The 19,957-nt window shown below is 35.4% G+C and overlaps 1 long non-coding RNA gene across 1 annotated transcript; it reads right to left on the bottom strand.

The window, feature by feature from the left end:
* Positions 1-6,456: 6,456 nt before the first annotated feature.
* On the bottom strand, positions 6,457-7,912 carry LOC110903200. Its single transcript, XR_002571737.2, has 3 exons — positions 7,778-7,912; positions 7,066-7,153; positions 6,457-6,595 (listed from the first exon to the last, which is right to left on the bottom strand). It is a non-coding gene; the product is annotated as an uncharacterized LOC110903200 (long non-coding RNA).
* Between the last annotated feature and the right edge of the window lie 12,045 nt (positions 7,913-19,957).

Genomic DNA, 19,957 nt, shown 5'->3' on the forward strand with positions numbered 1-19,957 from the left:
TTTGATGTTTTGATGAAAAATTTTTATGGTTTAATAAACCTGGCTCTTCATATGGAAATTCTAGACTTTTTTTGCATGCTTATGATCGTATAGGTTCTACAACTATTGTTGAATGAAATAAAATTTTAGAAACCCGGAATGAATTTTGGTTTGTGATAGACATCATATTTGAATCAGATATGATTTGGCACAACTGCCGCAACGCATGAAAATTCCCACTAGTTAGTATGAAATAAGCAACTACCTAGTGCTAGAAACTTTTGGGATTAAAGCAATAAATAAAGCAATACAACCTTTTGAATCTCTCTATTAAACCAATAAATGTTACTATTTTGATTATTAAGGGTGTAACGGCGGTCCACTCGAGTGGAGTAATCCCCTTTTCACTCCAGCCAAAAATAATTTGTCATGTTAGGTCTTGGGTTAGGGTGAGAGGGGCACTCCTCTCTTAGGAGAGTTTCCTCTTTTACGCACGGCCAATCAGCACGTGTCACGTCAACTCCCTTTTAACTCCCCTCACACCCTCAAGTTGATTGTGGCACTCCTCTCTTGGGGGACTTGTTTTTTTCTTTTTTTTTTTGTTTTTTTTTAATTTGTTGTAATTATGCATGTTTATAAATTAAACAAATATTAATAAAAATTTAATAAAATTTAATAAAAGACATTTCATTAAACTAAAAATAAAAATTACATTCAAACTAGAAAAATAAAAAAACAAACTACTCATCCTCGGAACTCACTTCAAGGTGAGGTAGATCTAAACGTCCGAGATGCTCAACGAGATCGTGTTTTAGTCTCCAATGCGTTTCTTCGTCAATGAGCTCACTATAAGCTGTATCATCGAAGACGGGTTCGACTGGAGGATCTTGAATGTGTACCGGTGCTATCGCCCTTCCATCGTCTTTTATAATCATGTTATGTAAAATAATGCACGTATACATGATGGACCTTATCTTTTTCACCGTTTTGGAACGCATTGGACGATTTAGTATTCCCCACTTCGCCTTTAACACACCAAACGCCCGTTCCACATCTTTTCTTGCGGCCTCGTGTTGCCTCTTGAACTTTTTTCATTCGGGATGTGATGATATGGAAAAGACTTCACAAACACGGACCAGCTAGGGTAGATCCCATCAGTAAGATAATACCCGCGTTTGTATAAGTGGTCGTTCACCTGAAATGGACAATTTGGCGCCGTTCCGTTTCGTTGAGTAAGAAATAAAGGAGATTGTTGGAGCACGTTGATGTCATTTTGTGAACCCACCGGGCCACAAAAAGCATGCCAAACCTACAAATCTTGAGACGCCACCGCCTCTAACATAACTGTCGGGTATTGATGATCACCTCTCATATATTGTCCACACAATTCTGTGGGGCACATTCTCCAGACGAAGTGTGTACAATCCAGACTACCCAACATACCAGGTAGGTGATGTCTCTCCTCATGAGCCTGATACAATAGCGCAACGTCGTGGCTCGTTGGTCTACGTAAGAATTCACCGGCATACATTGTACAGACCGTCTCACAGAAATATTCAAGGCACTCACGAGAGGTCCTTTCAGCCATATTTAAATACTCGTCGTTTTCGTTTGGTGGGTTACCGGTTGCAAGTTGTTTAATCGCAGAAGTAACCTTTTGTAACGCCGTGAAACTTTTCTTCATTCTCCCGTCCAAGCCCTCTTGAAACCACTCGTTATTCGCTTCCACGTCACTAACAATTTTTAGGAACAAAGACTTGGACATACGAAACCTCTAACGAAAAATATCGGCATTAAATTTTGGATTTTCGACAAAATAATCGGCCATGAGTGTTTTGTGGCCTCCCACACGATCTCGACGGACAATTCTCTTTTACTAGACGATGCCGTGTCTAGTAGCTCCGCTTGTTGGATGAGATTTTGGAAGAAAATTAAACTACCATCGCTTGACGATGAATCTTCATCGTCGGGAAAGTCGGGCAGGGGAGAAAAAACGGGAACTTGAAATCCATTTTTTTAAAGATTGGTTAAAAAAATTAGATGAGTTGAATGGGTGAGAGTTGTTTTGGGTTTGAAAAATAAAAAGATTAAAGAGGTAGTATTTATAGGGGTTAGGATTTTTTTTTTAAATGTATAACGGCTATATAGCCGTTTAAACTTTGATTCCCTCATCGGTGAATACACACCGATCCCATTCACCGAATTGCCTCCCCGCGTTGATGGCGGCGGTGTTCCCGCTCGGGGACTTGGGTCACCGCAGGCCTCCCCGAGAAGTGCCCCGTATAGCCTTATACTTTAACTCTTTTTTACACCACATAGGTGTCACATCACTTACTTTTCTCCATTTCACTTTACTTTACATCAAGGAAATGGTTTAATTATCTTAACTTTATTCTTTTAATGGTTTGGGTGTAAAATTTTTTAATGGTTTGGGTGTAAAAAAAGAAAACAAATTAAGACAATCTCTTAACATCATGTTAACATGTTAACATATAATCCCTTTAACAACCCTTAACACAATAAGGGAGTGGTTTGGAATGCCATTTAACCTACCATGTCATCGTTAACACCCTAGATATTAAGGTACACCCTATGGCCTTAACTCTCATCTTCACTCTTTCTTTTGCACTCAAGCATTGGCAGCACTCCACCTAAACCTTCTCTCTCCTATTTTCTTTAAAAAAATTAAAGTTATAAGTGTGATTGGGTGGAAAAGAATGAGGCCCATCATTAACATCCTCTTTCTCCTCTTTCTTTAGGCTCTGGGGTTGGGGCGTTGGTTGCCCTTCAACGCCAGCTGCTCCACCTCGGGTTGGCGTTGGGCATCGCGTTACCCCTTTGGCATGGGTATTCAGTCTGGCGTGGGGCCGGGGAGGGGGGGAGGGCAGGGTGAGTTAGCTGGCTTTGGTTGGCTACTTTAATTAAAAAAAATTCATATGGCTGGCCACGCCAAGCTAAGCCACGTCACACCCCTCATTTTCCACCATAAGCTTGTGGATCCCACCATCGCCACGTGTCGCGCCGGCCAAAAAGGGGCAACCTAGGTCGCGCGCGGGGTTGAAGCGAACACAATCCCAAATTTCACACTTAGCTACTTGGATGAAAACCCTCACTCCCTAGACCTTGCGTCGGCTACTTAGGACATTCCTAATAGCCGCGCGGAGGACTGAAACGCAGCTAATGCAGAAACAAATACGAATGGTACAAGTGGCAGAGCAATGGACCAATAAGCGTCCAACATGCTGTATCCAATCGTGCTCCACGATTAACAATCGTACAGGAGACAAGAAGGTACACAAGGGCGCATACGTGGCACCAATCAGTGTGCACCGACATCTGCTCCATGTTCTCCACTCAGTCGCTGATGACAGAGAGACAACAAGGACAACGGTCAGGACACGTGGATCCATTTAACGTGCGCCAACTCCCTCCTCGACCAGAAGCACTAACGGTTGTAGCAGAGGAGATAAAACGGATATTCCTTGTTGTCAACTCCAGACCCAAGGTTCATCAGCCCATCTCTTTCCACACCACCCTGGCTATAAATAGGAGCCTTCACCTCCATGTTTAATCATCCACTTCCTTGCTTTCTTACTCCTAATTACATACTTGAACCCCAATACACTTACTTATTCTCACGCTGGAGAGTGGTAAAGAGGAGAACACTCTATTTCCCTCCTCTTAACGAGCTTAATGAGGTGCTTAGTGTTTTACAGGCCGACCACCATCATAGATTAAACGAGATAAAGAAGATTAACCTCATTTGTCGAGGCACATACCACAAACTAATCACCACATTAGTTTGGTGTTTATTCACAATCATATATAAACAAATTACAACAATGCATCTAACATACAACAATATGTTGAAATTGTTCAAGTCTGAAGCATAAACAAACTATCCAATCGTCATTGTGTGCCCAAAACATAATAGCATTGCTTTAAAACCACCTTTAATTTAACAAACGCGTATACTCTCACCTTGAAATACAATGTCGAGTATCATACATTCAAAATCACTTTATATATATGGAACCTACCTCTATATCTATATATTATTTATTAAAAACAATAAGATGGATAAGAAGATGACATGGATAAGCAAATAATTGAGTGGTAAGCCATGCGTGATGACGATTGATAGATTCCCCAACCCCAGTGTATTGAAAAAGACGGATCCCACTCCATAGGGATGGACCCAATATTAGTTTTGGAAGTAATGGTGATGATTGATGAATGTGTATTAGTTTATTTATTTATCGATTGATGAATGTGTATTAGTTTATTTATTTATCATTCTTCTACTAGTATTAAGCCTCTGCGTTACAGCGGTTGTCATAAAACTATATCATTGTCAGCGACCATCAACACCGGAAAAGCTCGTAAAAGCAAAATAAATAAAAACAGGGAAAAAAATAATGCCGAGTGAAAAGCAGACGTAAAATCTTTGAATCACACACGCTTGTTGCTGAGAAATTAAACCGAAACGTAAAACACAGAAAAAAAATAACTAAGTCCATCCAGGACCCGCGTGTTGGACGAACTTGTCAAACGCAGAAAAATAGATGTGACGCGGCAGGTCAATCAAACGGGAAAAAAATATAAGAAAAAATGTGGAACTCCACACGCACGTTGCGTTGCGTTAACTCACAAAATTCAGAACGAAACGAAAAACTTGGGAAAGATGAAAAGTATGGTGAACCAAAATTGAAAATAAAAAAGAGTTGGGATTAAATTGAAAAAAATGAAAAACTTTAGGTTAAAAGTAAAATAACAAAGGGTCTAAATTTCAAAATTGAAGTTATTTATTAATTTTAAATAAAGATAAGGATAAAAATAATTGATATCTATATATTGGTTATTAATTAATAATATTAATATTAAAATATTAAAAGAAATTTATTAAACAAATATAAATAAAATTTATGAGGTTGAAAGAGAGAATGTCATGTGCCATTATTTGGAGTTTTTTTATTATAAGTTAGATTTTTATCCTAACTACATATTTTCTACATGACTATGGTTTGTTTATTTAGCTTTTAATAAGGCTTTTAATAATTCAGCACTTAATGGTTCAGACTGTTTGTTTTATCATTTAATGGTTCAGACTGTTTGTTTTATGAGCAGATGTCTGAATAGTTCAGACGTTTGCCTCTGAATGGTTAAACATTATACTGAGTCTAAGGGACTGTTTGTTTACCTCTTAACAGGGCTCTTAATGGTTCAGACCTCTTACTGGTTCAACACTTAATGGTTCAGACTGTTTGTTTCGTTTAATGGTTAAGCATTATAGTAAGTCTGAATGGTTAAGCTTTCTAATCTGAATTGGTCAGACATTTGCCTCTGCACGGTTAAACATTATACTGGCTCTTAATGGTTCAGACCTCTTATTGATTTAGCACTTAATGGTTCATACCTCTTACTGGTTCAACACTTAACCATTCAAAAGTTGCCAAACAGCCCCTAAATGGTTAAGACATATAATCTGAATTGGTCAAACATTTACCTCTGAACAGTTAAGCATTATACTGACTCTTAATAATTCGGATCTCTTACTATTCAACACTTAATAATTCATAACCTTTTACTAGTTCTAACAATTAAATATTCAAAAATTGCGAAAGAGCCCCTACATCATCCACCAATCAATTATGCATACACTGATTATTTTTGCTAACAAAATATACTGTTAACCGTACAATATATTTACTTATTTTATTTTGACTTTAATAGGCAACTTTATGCAATACTATTGTTTTTTATAGTTAATTTATATTTCTGTAGGTACCCATTTATAATTATATATACTTCTACTTCTAATTTGGAACAACTTTGTGCAATAGGTAATTGTAACTTTAGCTTTATTGGTTTTATATGCATAGGTAAGGTGTAAATTTGCTTAGGTTCATTGAATCATTGTACATTAAAGCTTCCTTTGGAAGCTTTATATTTCATATAAATTGAAGAGAGATACATGAGAGACAGAGATGCAGATTCGTTCCGTTCTAAATTTTGCGAGTTAACACGGCCCAACGTGCGTGTGTGGCTAAACTTTTTAACGTTTTTTTATTTTTTTCCGTTTGACAGGTTCATCGTAACGCACGGTTCCTAGATCGATTTAGTTATTCTTTTATATGTTTTACGTTCCGGTTAAATATATTCGCCTTAACACGCTGCAACTTTAGTGTTGGTGGTCATTGGCATGAGTGTGGCGTTGGTGTTCGCCCCCGCCGCAACACGGAGGTGCTTAATCCTAGTTCTAACTCTAAACTTTAATAGATTTATCATACTACCTCTGAACTATAATTATTTTTTATAAACAATTTACGTATATATCCGAACTTTAATAGATTTATCATACAGAAATTTAATAATATTTTTGTAACGCCCTAACACGTTTTAACCTAGGATTTGCAGCGGAAAATACATACCTAAAATTTCCTTCATGATATTCTTTCTTTCTTTTAAATACATCAATCTCTTTTTATAAATTAATCCAAAAACTAACATACATGTCTCAATTTAAGTGACTACGTACACACCCACATACAATCCATGTCTTGACTCGATCTTCAACCGCGTACACTTCTTGATGAAACATCCAAACATGTATAACCTGCAGTCACCACATTCAATCACATTATTAGCAACCGATGACATAATGCAAAATCTTAACACATGCATAATAGCGCGTCAACATATCATGCTTTCTCTTATACTAGCCCCTTCATCCATCCATTCGATTCCTCGCATCGGATTATGGAGTCAACATTCGCTTCCTTTGTTAACATGCCTATACTTCACATTAATTCTCAATAGAAAACGATTAGTACATTAGCTTCCATTTATATGAACATGTCCTCAAATACAAATAATTCATCTTATTCATTCAAGCATAATTTCATTATGTAAGTTCCATTTCTTACCCAAACTTAACCGAATCTCTTTCTTAACCACTTCCAACCCATTCCATTAAAACTTAAATTAGTAATAGCATTGATCCATGTCTTCTTACATTACATTCAACAATTAACATATATCATAAATACGTTACCAAACAAAAGGGTAAGTTCGGAGTTCACTTACCTTGCGCGCCCGTATTTGCGTTCGCTTATTTGATTGGGTATTCGTAGCCCGTTAGCCTTCAACGCTCCCATCCATCTTGACATGATTCCTATACACTCATGTCATCACATTCACATTCTTATTAGCATATATGCTTATACTTATGAACAACCATATCAAATTCACATCTAACATACGACCTACATAAAGCATACTCAACATCATTAATCCATTTAAACAAGCTTAAAGCATACTCGACATCATCCCTACATAATCTTCACATGAACTATATATGTTTACCCATTACTTGCATACAATTTCACTTATTATTGTCTTTTAGACATTTTATCAAACACTTGGCGTGCGTACTACTTCCTAAGCATAATGTACAAGTTCTTTAAGCATGTTCTTCCTTATTTCATCTTATGAACTATTACATTCAAGCAAAATCTCAAAATCATAATTTCCACATCAAATTTATCTATCTTAGCCTATCATACAACACCATATACATCACAAGATCACACCATAACATCTTCAAATGCATCATGATCATCATCTTCACACTCATGCAATGGGTTTTATTCTAAATCACCCAATTACTTAAAATTATTCATAACACAAGTTCTATTTGGTGTTTCTATCACCTCTACATGCTTAATTTCATACAAATTCATGGATTGATCATAACCCACTTCAAACAAGATCATCAAATCTGAGTTTTAAGACATACCTTATGATCCCCTTGTGATGGTAATCGTTAATTCATGTTCGGTTGTGAATTTGGACTTCATTCTACCCTTCAATTTGAAGATTTATCAAGAACAAGGGTTTGAACCCTTGTTCTTCTTCTTCCTGATCGTCCCACACACACCTAGTGTGTGTGTGTGTGTGTGTTTTCCTTTAATTTAATAAATCATGTTTCCCTTTTTAACGGTTTTGGTCCCTCAAATTTCGTTTCAATTAATAATGAGACTTACACTCATTATCTTGTTACTCATATACATGTCACCACTCGGTTAAATATTCCTAGTCAACTTTAATTTACGGTTTTGCTTTTACCCTAAACGGTATTTTACCCGATTCCTTTATATTAACCGAGTTTAAATTATCAAACCCATTTTGGGGTGTTACATTTTTTTTTGATAAATAATTTACTTTTGAAATTTAAACTTTAATAGAGTTATTACACGGCCTTTAAAGTTTAATAAAGTTATTTATTTTCTTTTTTTTAACAAATATTTGTTTTTTATTCATTTATAAGTTTAATTCTTTTTTATTTTACTTATTATTATTTAACTTATTATAACCAAAGATAACTTTTAACTCTAGATATTTTTATGTAATTGTGTTGCTTGCTTAATTTTACAATCGTTTAAATCAAAGCATACATGGTCTATATTAACCTTTCAATATACTCGGTATCTTATTATAGTTAAAGCTAACTTTTAATTCTAGACATATTTACTTAACCATGTTTATTGCTAATTTTGACCATCGTTTAATTAAAGTCTGCATGGTCTATGATAACTCAACGATATATCATGAAACAAATACATACTTATCAGCAACGCCATACGACCCCGTCGCGAAACGCGGCTCCGATACTAGTTGGCATCAATAGCAAAATTAAGAATATAAAACATGCCACAACATTATGTTGGTAACTTTACCTACTTTGAACATAACCACTTAAGGATTTAACAACCTAATTCATTGACTTAACCAACTCGGGTAGCCCAGTTGGCCACCGACACCTACCTCTTCCCAGAGGTACTGTCGTACTGGGTTCAAGTTTTAGGAGTGGCATATGTCGCCCAGAGTAAGAACTCGGCATGGGGAAGTCACCGCGGAGCTAGTTTGGTCGGGTAGCGGCTCCCGGAGTGAGATCACTCCGGCGGTTGGGAGGACCGTGCACTACCCCCCCCCCCCCAACCTAATTCATTGACTTGAAGATTTAACATCCCAATTCATTACATTAAATACAACACAATTAGTAACTTAGCAAACTCCAACATGTTCATTACTACAAGTTAGGCATACAAATATATGGATAAGTAAGATCAAGATACTCGTAACTTTGCAAGTCCATTTATAAAAAATCACTTTTTGATGCATATTTTGTTGGAAAAAGACCACGAACTTGGCTCTAGTCTTGCAAAGATCCAACATGTACATGTTTCACCATTGCTAGCTGGGGTTCTAGAAATTTATGACATAATAACTTATTCAATAACAACATGGTTATTGTATTTTTTAACTATAGTTAGTAGATTGTAACTTTTTTTTTAACGGCCAACGAATAAAAGTCTGACATCCAATAGCAAAAGACGACCTCATACGTCCGCGGTTGCAAACAGAGTTGGGTAGCCCAAGCCCGCAAATTAAAAAACAACCATATCAAATGGGTTGGGTCTAAATTCTTACCCAAACATCAAAATTCTTTATTAAATTTGCAAAATTTTGTTTGATCATATTTCCATGTCAATTTTAATTCCTTTATATTTAAAGTCCTTTTTAAACATGTTAGGATTTTGTTCGACTAAATTAGTAATTATAAACTCTAATTTTTCACACATGAATAAAAAAATTTAAACTATTTTTCCATTTTCTTCAAAATTTATAATTACCATTTGTATTTACTTGGATTGTCATCCATAACACGTTCAACAAGAAGAACAACTTTATTTAACCATCAGTCCATCAGATTAGTTTTAGAGCACAATATATACTGAAAAGAACCCCTAGGTCAAATTTATAAGTTTAGTTTACTCATTGGTTTTACAAAACACATATCAACTAATTTAATAATTGTTTTAAAAGCCGGTTCAAACCGGCCGGTTGTACCGGTTGAACCATCCGATAAAACCGGTTAAACTCCCCGGTACACCTAGTTGAACCGCCTGATACACCCGGTTAAGCCGTTTTTGAACCAAATTCGATACGGTATAAAAACCGGATTTTAAAAACATTGAAGTTAATCCATTTTTGTTAACTCATTCCAAAAATTATGTTTGATTTTATGTGATTTTTATTAAACAATGCAGTTTCTAGAAACTTATTACCAAATGTACATATGTTCTTTCCAAATCTCATAACTCTTTATCCATCTAGTTATCTTGTTTTAATCCCAAACTAAAAATATTTAGCAACTTTTAAATATCCTATGCAACATACTTATTAAGCTCCTTGGGTTAATTTGAAAGACTAATCAAACTACCTTTTTTTCTTTTCTTTTCTTTTAATTTACAAAGATTTCACTTTGAAAATGAGAGACCTAATTTATACTTGTGTCTTAGCTGTTTGTGTTTCATAGTTTTCTATCAAAGGCATTCGGGGATCCTCCTTACCACTCTAGTATATCATATATGCCGTCATCATATCATTTAGATATATATGTATTGTCCTTCCTATCCATATGATGGTGATAGGTAGGCTTCACGTTCAATCACATACCCATTTCTCTGCATAACCACTCTTAAAATCTTGGTGTCAATATGATATCCATATTAGATGCCCCGAAGAGTGGCATTATTTCATTTTCATAGAGAAGTGCTAATTTTTCCCTATTGTAAAATAACTAGTTTCTGCACCGCCCGCGTTGCGGGGCAATAAGCCGAATATTTCTCTCTCATAACATATATGTCTGTGTTTCTTGTACATACTACTCATAACACGATCTCAAAAAAATTATATCGAGTCAACCAATTAAAACAAAAACACTACCATACTTTTACTAAAAAAAAACTAAAACGATGGAAATACTATAATTTTAAACTGAGAGCAAAATTGTAATTTTTCCGGACAAATGAGCATGTACCATGCATGTCTGGACATGTCTGGACGAATAAAATTACACCTATGTCCGCCCGCGTTGCAGGGCGTTAAATCAAATATTTCTTAGTTTCATAACATGTATGCATGTTTTAGGTTACTTGTACATAGCCGGGGGTAAAATACTAATTTGTCAGGATCAATGAGCGAGTGTTAGACAACTGCTTGACACAATAAAAGTTAGATTGAGTCAAGCAAGCAAAATAAAACAGTACTATAGGTTTGCAAAAACAAAAAAAAGTAAAATGATAGCAAGATCATAATTTTTAACTGAGGGAGAAATCGTAATTTTTTAAATGGGAGCAAAATCATAATTTTGAATAGAGGGCAAAATTGTAAAAATATTTTGAACTGGGGGAGAATTCATAATTTTAAACTGATGGCAAAATCATAATTTTGAGCTATGTGGGAAAACATAATTTTATTTTGAACTGTGGGCAAAGACGTAATTTTGAGTTGGGGGCAAAATCGTAATTTTGAGCTAGGGGCAAAAACATATTTTTATTTTGAACGGGGGCAAAAGCGTAATTTTAGTGGAGGGCGAAACCGTAAATTTAAACTGGGAGTAGAATTAGAAATGGGTTTTTGAACCGAGGGCAAGAGCGTAATTTTGAGCTAGGGGCAAACTTATAATTTTATTCTGAGCTGGGGGCAAAAACGTAATTTTAAACAAAGGACGAAACCGTAATTTTAAACTGTGAATAAAATTAAATTAAAAATTGGTTGGTCCAATAGGGAAGTGTCAGGCCACCTGCCTGGCACTATTCCCCTATCTTGTAAATGTATATGTAGTATAATCGTTGGATATGTATGATCAAGGCACAATATATAATAGTATTACTCAGGACTGGTCCTGAGAATTTATATGTCATGTTCGAGCCTGGAAAAACGTATCTCTTCACGAAATTGATAATGTAAACGGTTCTTTTTGCCACTCATTTTTATTATTATTTAAAAAAACTAAAATGGGTATTGCGTTAATACCTAATGGGCTTAAGTTATAAACTATAAGATTGATAGCTTTAAATGGGCCTAAGATATAACTTTATGTTTTATATGAATTGTATTTTAAAAAATATAACACACACATATAATATACAGGGTATAAATGAGAACGCTAAATATGCCGATAACCGTGAGAATCAATGAAAAAACCACGAGAACTTGAACAAAAACAATTCAAAATCTAAATTTCTTTTTACACTTGTCATTATTATTTGAATACAAATATTAGAAATTAAATTTACACGTTTAAATTTATATGTATTTATAAATAAAGAAAATTTACACATGTGTAACTTTTTGTATTTACACATGTGTAAAAAACTTATTAATAGTGATTTTGAAATAAGAGATTAATTATTTAAAAAATAAAACACTAGATATAAATGAGAAAACTAAAAACTATCAAAAAAGCATAAAACACACACCAATTGTTTTTTTTAATTTTTTTTATTATAAATCGCTATTTTAATGTATAAAAAACTTTAAGAAAAATAGTACTACACATGTGCATCATATGTATATGTCGCACATACAATTTAGCCTTAGAGTTTAGGTTCTGAGTTTAGTGTTATGTTTTATTATTAACTAGTGCTAATACCCACGAATTTCGCGGTTTTAACAAAATAATATGTTTTTGAGGTATTGACAAAGAACATTATACGTTTATAATGAATATATCGAACTCTTGATGTACGATATTCAATATTATAACCATTATAATTTCAAACCTACTCGATGTAGTATATACAACTTTAGAACATATTGAACAAAATAATATGTTTTGGAAGTATTGACAAAGAGCATTATACGTTTATGATAATCATAACGAAATTCTCTGAAGGAAATTATTATGGAACGCACAGGTTCATATAGTAAATAAAACAACCAACGTACTATTGATATAACTAAACGAGAAAAAATAGATGATGAAATTACATTTCTGTAGTAGATATCAATAGAAAGCCTATTAATCTAATACTTTTGCCTTTTGGATCTTCGTAACCAATAACCTCGCACTCGTTGTTAACCAATTGAAGAAACAATCATCACTTAACGAAATATGTTTGACTTGAATGATATCATACCATCCAATAACACAAAACTTATTGTAAATACTTTATAAGAAAGAAAAAATATTAGTAAAAATTGAAAAATGTAGTAAAAACTAAAATAAAATTAATCAATATTATGAGTAATTGATTGTCATCAATATTCTCTCTACATAGCTTCACAAGCCAAGTATTTCATTCAACAACTTTAATCTTCATTTTAGAAAACCAAACAAAAGTGTGAAACCTTTAAACCCTTAACTCATGGAGTCAACAATACACACAAAAGAACCATATTTAAAAAAATAATAATAAAGTTGCACCCAATATATGATACAATACATAAAGAATATTTAAATAACAGTCCCTTTAAACATGATATTGAAAAGAAATTCACTTCTCTTATCAATGAAAAAAAAGAGGTGCTAACTTACGGGTATATAAATAAATGGCTCGAAGCTTCACTTAAAACCTATTTCATGTAAGCTGTGAAGACTGAAGAGGAGGATTGTTATAAACGTCAACGGTAATGGGACAAAGTCATAAAACCGACCCATTTTGACCCGCAATGGTAAATTTGAAATAAAACATATCAAAAAACTATATTTCTTTAAAAAAACACATTTATACGTTGCTCCTCGTATGCACAACCGGTAACTTCATCTAAACAAATCAAGAAGTTAGTACCTTTGACTAAAGAGAATACGTAGTTTATAAAATTAGAATAAACCTTTAAATTATATTGCATTGCAATGAAACTCATTAATTTTATTAACACTATTATGATTAAATAAACTACCCGGATCATTGGTACTAAATAGATATCTAAACAAATTAGAAATCAACTTGTTCAGGTTCAGTTTGTACGAAACACTGCAACTTTAAAAAACAAAATTAAATCTCAATAACTATAGTGTGCTAACAATGGGACATGTATAGGTAATCCCATGTTCTTACTCAATCGTAAAACATTTTCCAATAAGCGGTCTGATACCCGTTATTTGCTATAGTTACTCGTTAAGATTCCAAAAGTCAGTAACTTTTTGTTACGGGTTAAAATAAGTCGAGTTGGGTCAATTAGACAAAAACATATAGTCTATCTTTTAAACACACTTACACATAAGTAGGTTGCTTTGGGTTAAGGGGTCAAATGAGTAAATCTTAAAATTTGATCAAAATGAAAACAGGTTGAGTTGGTCAACCCATAAAGAACCTAAGCATGTTCACAGTTGATAAAAATCTTTTAAATAGTTTTATTTTAACAATATAAGTTTCTAATCATATCTACAACATAAACATCATTAAACATCATTTATACTCTTCTACTCTGTTAACAAAACAAACAATAACATCAAGGTCTAGTCTCAAAAAAAGCAGAGCCAAAAATATACGAAATCCAGCACCTCCCGGCGAGATAGGAGTCCCTGCGTTAGCAGAATTGCCCTCAAGAGTCGTTGCACCACCAGACAGTATAAGCCTGGGTCCCAAACTAAAATTTAGAAATCAAAAGTCACCCATTTTTCCCACTACACATGCTGCTGTTCCACCTGGTGTTTTATCCACAATGAGGTGGATTGTACTTCACCTAACAGCCTTTCAATGTGAACCCGCGATCGAAAGTATGAGATCATTTTGAAACTTCAATATTATGAAGCATACTGTCAGCACCACAACTTGTACCGCCTTTTTCTTCATTCGAGTGTAGCCTGGAACCTTGCGGACACTTGGTAAATCTTTGAAAGAGAAGGCGAAGACCGGCGGTATATTACACCACTCGCTAATTTTGTTCCATACTACAGCCGCAACGTAGCAGGATGTGAATACGTGTGTTGCATTTCATCTCCGCCATTACAAAACCTGTACAACGTGGAGCCGCTATGGATTCTTCTTTTATGTAGACCAACCAAAGTAGGTAAACACTCTTGTTCTACACGCCACCCAAATATATGTTATCTTTTTAGAACCCATTTTACTCTTTGAAAAGGAAAATACGTTGCATACTCTGTCATTAATCTCCTACACGAGCCCACTGTAAACTGACCTGACCCGTCCAGTTCCCACACCCATCTATCCCTACCATCAGTGACCGCAATATTCATTAATAAAACATTTAGGTGCTCCATCTCCCTAATTTCCTCTTCACTTGTAGATCTCATCCACCCTCCCAGTCATCCCAAGAAAGAAATTCGCCTCGCTACAGTTGTATTTTTTTCAATTTCCAAGAGAAATAGAGCTGGAAAAATCCTCCTTTAATGGTCGCTGCCTATCCATTTATCTATCAGAATCAGATAGTTGACCCGTCCCCAAGAGCCCCTTTTTTTAGATAACTTATCTGGATATTAAGATTACTTAAATCCTTCTCCATCTTGATAATTGCATTCCAAACTCCAAAAATTCCAGCTTTGACTTGCACATATGACCACGATCTCGGCTGTGAGTTTACCGCCTCTATTGTTTCCATAAAGCCTTATCTTCATTCTTAAAAACGCCACAACCATTTTGCTAGCAATCTAATATTCATGTCCCAAAGAGACCCAAGCCCTAGCCCTCCTTTTTCACATGGACCGATCACCCTAGTTTGTTTTCTTTCCCAACTATGAACAACAACACAATTTGAAACAAAAAAACAATAAAATAATTAATGTACATAACATCCGCCATTAAATTTAAGGTGCTTTGCAATTTGACAAAAGTTGAAGCATCTTCTTTGGTGGTAGCGTCAAAGAGCATCTTGAAGAAGCAAAGGTGTATGATTTTTGGTTGATATATATTTACTCATGCGATATAGGTGGCTTTTATGCTTTTAAAATAAATTCAAATGGTGTTAAATCACTTGGAAATAAGACAAATAAACCAACCAAGAAATTGAAAACATACCCGCGATGTGGGTGGTCATAAGATCCTAAAAAATATCGAACCTGTCATTTATAACCTGCATGCACCTCATTCCCGTCAAATGAGTCAAATATGAAGTAAGAAAACAATTATTTGATTATTGTTGGGGAAAAATAACTAAATAAAAGAGGCGAGTTTGGTTTACATGGCTATGGACCTAAACATGAACTCAACCATTTACATGGTACACAACCTTGTGTACCAGGCTGTATCAACCCCTTCTTTGTGTTTCCTCCATACTGAAAGTTGAAGAACCCTCATAAACCCGTTGGTGAAGGACCAAACCTGAAAGCTATCATCACAAATATGAAGATACATAAAACATATTAAAAATCAATGCCAAAAGTATGATCCTAACACTTAATCTTATATTTTAATTGAGCATTGTTCATCATGCAAACAACGATCCATGAAAGCAAATAATAAGTTTGTAACAATCGTCCTCTGCAATGACTATGCAGCAACTTTAAATAGATATCAAAGCATCCACATCAGATTAATAAATCAATATCCATTTGAATTAGGAAAAAACTATTAGGGGACACCTTGGTTACCTTAACTGAAAACAGATGACCAGTAGTCATTCGCCAATACCGTGAAGGATTACATCACCGGAGCAAGTCGTGATGTTGTTAGCCAATGTCGTGAATGATTACATCACCTGAGAAATAGACCTGGTGTTGTACGTGATAGGCGGCGCCGAGATTAAAACACTAACACCCAAAACCTGTTCATAGCAATAGTAAAAGGGTTTTCTTACCCTCGAAAGAAGTAATCCTGTTTTGTTGGTGCACGGAATGTCTGTTGACTACGTTTGCATTGAGTCTTAGGTAAAGATAGGTTAGATTGGAGCTTGAAAGTCAAAATTAGGGTTTAATACTGAGATTTCGCTTATGTGTACATAGGTTAGTAGTGATTTCGCTTATAGGTCATAGGGTTTCGCTCTTAAGGTCACTAGGTGGTTTCGCTGATAAGTTCACATGGGGTTTCGCTCATTGGGCTGCTATATGAGCGAAATCAGGCTATCTATATAAACCTTAGTGTGTGATTTCATTTGGAACTTGGAGCGAAATCTGGTCATATGCTTGGTAACGAAACTCTGTCAAAATCGATTCAGAAAGCATCAATATAGAAGGAATTAAAGAGGAAAAGCTGTTGTTACTTTGTGTACATTGATTCCGCCTTTATATGCAAAGATGAACTACCTTAACTGACTTTTCAGGGTCGCAAACCGGTCCAACAAGTAGTATCAGAGCACAGGACGAGGAGTTCATACTACTACAGCTTGATTCTACCAGATTCTCTTACTTCTACTCACTTCTTCTCATATTTTTCTGATTTGAACTAGTTCCTACGGTTGAAATGGCCTGAATTTTGAATATAACGTGTGAAACATAGTAATAACAAACCCTAGAAAGAATCAGGTTAAAATACGGCTTACAAATGGTAAAAATTGCTTAAAAACTTGATTTCGCTTTTGTGAACATCAAGGGATAATTGCTTAATTTCGCTCATACGGACACAAAAATCAGATTTCGCTCTTGGAGACATCCTAATTTCGCTCATAGATACATCCTGATTTCGCTGATAAGGACATTCTGATTTCGCTTTTAGGGATTTTGTCGGATTTCGCTTATCTGTCACAAACTGTTGATTTCGCTTTTGTGTCATTAAAGCTGATTTCGCTTTTGTGTCACTGTTTTTCAAAATCTCGAAAATTTTTCTAAGTGTTTGCTGATCTTTAAGGTACAGTCAAGATGGATGACATTTTCTTGAACCCGTTTAGTAACATGTACTCATTTGCTGGAAATTCGGGAGACGATACATCTTCAAGCAACAACAATGATAACCCGCCAAATGCAAAGAAGAAATTATCGGATGCTTTGGAAGTTGAAAGTGCTTTCGAAACTTACAACAAACCACCGAAGTTGATGGCTATCGAGGAGTATAGTCGGTGGGCAAAGAAATTCGAAGATTGGTTGATGGCTTTTGCGTTTCCGAGTTGGAAGAGTCTAAAAACGGATACGATAATGGAGGCAAAGAGGGTCAAACTTTGTCAACATCTGATGAGATAGAGTCGTTTGTGGCTGAGAAGAAATGTGTGGCATTATTGTTTCAATCTGTGCGTGAAGATATAATCTCTTTGATTGATTACTCTAGTGCTAAAGATCTCTGGGCAAAATTAGAAAAGAAATGTTTAGGAAGTACTGAAATCGTGAAAAACAAAAAGAAACTTCTTAGGAAAGAATTTGATTTGTTCGGATGTTTAAAGAATGAATCAGTTTCAAAAATGATCGAGAGGTTTGGTTACCTGAAGCTGGAACTAGCTAGACATGGAATTAAGTATCCTAAAGATGAGCTAGTTGACAAATCGTTCGATTCGTTGCCAGACGAGATGGATTGGCGATATTATGCGCTGATGCTGAAAAATACTATCAAGGATCCAGAAGTGTTAACTGTAGATTTGCTGATTGAGAGACTCGAAAGTCATGAGTTGGAATTGAAGAAGACACACAAAGTCAATCACTCATTGTACCAGCAGAACTTAGATTTGTATTATCCAAAGAGCATGATGCCAAAAACATCATCTGCCAAAACTGCGTTTTCTGCTGAGAATGTGTCTACAACAAGCAAAGAAAGTCCAAGCAATCAAAGCAGTGAATATCACAGTGGTTATCACAGTGGATCTTCATCAAATTCAAACCAGTCTGAGGCAAAGAACTTATTTCATTGCAACATCGCTGTAGACATGAAGAATGCTCAGAATTTCAGCGAGGAGTCAGCTAAGCAGCAGATGGTTTTCCTAGCGTCGGTATTGGAATCGTATGAAAGCCTTGTAGCTAGGAAGATAGGCAACACTAACCTTACAAAAGAGGACTATGATCAAGTAGATCCTGAAGAAATGGAACTAATAGACATAAGGTGGTGCATGGCCAGTGTTGTTCGTCGAGCTCAGCGTTTCATGGAAATAACTGGCAGGAAGTCTATTGGTGGACCATCTACCAAGTTGGGGTTTGATAAGTCCAAGGTGACATGCTTCAAGTGTAAGCAGAAAGGTCACTTCAAGCGTGAATGCAGAAACGCGTATGCTGATGAGTCTGAGAACACGTTCAGGGAAGATTACTACAAGAAGGCGATATATCATCAAAACAAATCGGAGCCGCCAAGAATGAAGCAGATTGAAGAGAACAAAGAGAAATCTAGAGCTCTTGCGGTGATTTATGATGATGAGGGTTACGACTGGAGTGAGTTATTACCGGAGGAAGATGCGGTTGGTTACGCATTCATGGCAAAAAATGAACTTGTTCCGTGGAAAGACAACAGAAATGAAGAACATAAGTATAATTACAGAAGGTTGTTGGCCACAAACAGAATGATCAGAATATCTGGTATCTTTTCGGAAGCGAAGAGAGCAAATAGATGGGATCCAGACAGGGAGTGTTATCTTGACCCATATGGAAACATTGCTATTGATCACAACACTCTTGATCTAGAGGCCATAATCAAAGAGTTAAAAGATGAAGATGATTATTGGCAGAATAAATGGTGGGGAACTGGAGACGAGAAAGAGAAAGAAGAGAAAGAGAAGAAGGAGAAAGAAGAGAAAGAGAAGTCAAAGAAAGTTGATACTAGAATCATTGACACTACTCAGGAGTTGACTGCTGAAAATCTCAGAAAGATGGCTGACAAGGTGCTGGCAGCTAAGGCGATTGAGGTAGATTCTAAATCCGTCTCTGAGTCTAAAAGCCAGGTCAGTTCAAACACGTCAACGACTGAATCAGGTAAGAAAGTTAATGGGGATGTTGATTGCAAAAATTGCATCAAAGAATGCAAATTTTGTAATACGATCACGTATCTCAACGGTAAGAAGGTTGAGGATCTAACAGAGAAAGTCAGAAAAGTTGAGGATCAAATTCTTGATCGTGACAAGATGGTTAAAGCTTCAACTGAACGGATAAAAGAATTAACTAACAAAATTGAAAATGATAAAACTGATCATGAAAGGATTAGAAAAGAAAATGAAAAGTTAGTACTTGAAAACCGTCAAATCACTGAAAAATTTGAGAAGCTTAAAACACAATGAAAGATAATGATGATCGAAACGGTAAAACCTATAAAGAAAATATTCA

The sequence above is a fragment of the Helianthus annuus genome, chromosome 13 (assembly GCF_002127325.2).
Source record: "Helianthus annuus cultivar XRQ/B chromosome 13, HanXRQr2.0-SUNRISE, whole genome shotgun sequence".
In the NCBI taxonomy this organism is placed as follows: Eukaryota; Viridiplantae; Streptophyta; class Magnoliopsida; order Asterales; family Asteraceae; genus Helianthus; species Helianthus annuus.